Genomic DNA, 2,208 nt, shown 5'->3' with positions numbered 1-2,208 from the left:
GATTTTTTTTTTTTGAATTTGATCTGGTCATGGTCTGAACAGAGCAAAAAATTCTAAAAGATCAGACATTTATTTACTTGTTTTAAACATTAGTGCCTAAACTGAATTTAGACCTTTTTGTATAGCCAATTGTTCACATTAGACCCAAAATAAGAAAATGAGAAATGAATAGAAAAAAGGTGTGAGTAGTTTTTTGTTGTTTGAAGTTAAAGAGAGATTAATAGAACAGGGGAGAATAAAATATTGAATAATTGAATTATAAACAAGAATCTAATGTCAAGGGAATAGCATCTAAGCAATGCCTGGGTCAAAAATGAGATCACTAACTACAACACTAGCACTCTACATTTGTGATCCTGACAAACATGTCCACTAATTTCTACCACTGACATTGCTTTTCACCATTCCTAGTGAGACAACTCATGACTAGCAGAAGCTGTCCCTGACCCACCATTGCCAAAACCTTTCCCTCCATTCCCTCTGGCCGTGATCCAATTTTCATCATCATGTTGTGCCCAACAGGGTAGCCCAGAAGACAGAGCCAACATTCTGACCCTCCCAGCAGCCAAAAGTTCAAACTTTCTTGGGTTGTTAATCAAATCGCCAACACTTTCTGACTCTTCCACAGAGCTCCAAAAGCATGGCTCAAGAACACTAGTTGGGGAACTTGAATTAGATTCCAAAATTTCCTTATTGTTGGAACATGATTTTCCAATAAATGGATGCTTCAAAAGTTCACCAGCCTTCCACCTCTCTTGTGGATTCCTCCTCAAGCACTTCTCCAAAAAATCCTTTGCTTCCTCAGATAGAAAACAAGGAATCTCAGGCACTTCACCAGAATATGCAATATGATAAAGCACCGAAAAAGGGTCTTCCACACTGGGCCACGGTGCATCACCTGTGGCCATTTCAACCACAGTACACCCAAGTGACCAAACGTCACTGGCACACCCTTGCTCCTCTCCACGCGCCACCTCTGGGGCCATGAACATCGGGGTGCCGCCGATCACCACCGCGGAATCCACCACACTCTTAGCACACCCCAAGTCTCCAATCTTCACCCCATCTTCACCGATTAAGATATTAGCACCCTTGATGTCGCAATGCACCAACTCTTTTGAATGCAAGTACTCCAGCCCCTGCACAATTTGCCTGGTGTAGCGTGCCATAGTCGCTTCCTCGAGCCGGCCACCGCGCCGGCGAGTCGCCTGAGCAACCGTGCCAAAGGGCATGTGCTCCATGAAGAGGTTGAACAAGAGCTTGTTGTTTTCCATCGTAACGTCACACCCTTTGTACGCAACCACATAAGGACTACTTACAGAGGACAAAATGTTCTGCTCCCTTTTCAAAGACTCCGATTGAGACAGCTCCGCGGACTTCACGGCAAAGACAGCGCCACCGGCGCAGCAGGTGGCGGTGGAGACGGTGGCTGATGAGCCCCGGCCAATGGTGTGGCCTCTTTGCCACCACCCCATGGTTGTTTATTTGGAAAGAAAAAAAAGTGAAGGGTTTTGTGAGGAGTTTGAGTTTGGTCATTGTGGCCTTATTTATATATATGTGTGTGGAATTGAAAGAAGACACTTTTGAGTATAAGTTTTTATAAAAAGGTTGTTTTTATTGGTTGGGTACTTAATTTGGTTGGCACACACTCTCTATCCTTTGTTCTGTGTGTAGAGTGGTCAACGTGGCCTAATTTTGATGGCAAAGGTTATTAGTCGGCAAAGGACACGTGGAAGTGGGGTTTAAGTATGATTGGATGTTAAGTGTGTGTAATTAGGGAAAGGGTTTAGATTGGTGCACATTAAGAGTTGAAGAGTTTGGATGAGGTAGATGGGGTGGCAATGAAGGGCAGATTCCTTGTTTTGTATCATAGTTAGATGAAGTTTGAAAAAAATTAATGTGGGGAAGCATTTGGGGAGTTGGGTGGGTATGAACTTTGAAGGGTTGAACCACCCATAAGGGTTGAAAGTTTGGTATCTTTTTTACAAGTTAGTTTTATTTGAGGGTTGAATTTTGTGACTGTGCTATTGTGTGAATCTATGGACTTGACAAATTACAAGTCGTATAGGGTGAAGAAGAGTACGAGTCAACTGGTGCAGGTGGTTTAGATAGCAGTCAAATATTAAAGAGAAAATTCCATTCTTTTCCCATTAAATAAATATCTTCTGGAGACCTTTTCCACCTCTTCCTAGTTAAATAATATTTTTT

General features: G+C 42.5%; 1 pseudogene; it reads right to left on the bottom strand.

The window, feature by feature from the left end:
• Positions 1-235: 235 nt before the first annotated feature.
• Positions 236-1,508, bottom strand: LOC124823996 (mitogen-activated protein kinase kinase kinase 18 pseudogene; annotated as a pseudogene).
• Positions 1,509-2,208: the final 700 nt, after the last annotated feature.

This window comes from Vigna umbellata, chromosome 9 (genome assembly GCF_029865625.1).
Source record: "Vigna umbellata cultivar VRB3 chromosome 9, Vumbellata_1.0, whole genome shotgun sequence".
In the NCBI taxonomy this organism is placed as follows: domain Eukaryota; kingdom Viridiplantae; phylum Streptophyta; class Magnoliopsida; order Fabales; family Fabaceae; genus Vigna; species Vigna umbellata.
Note: the sequence above shows the minus strand (reverse complement) of the source record. Positions and strands in the feature narration are given on the sequence as shown.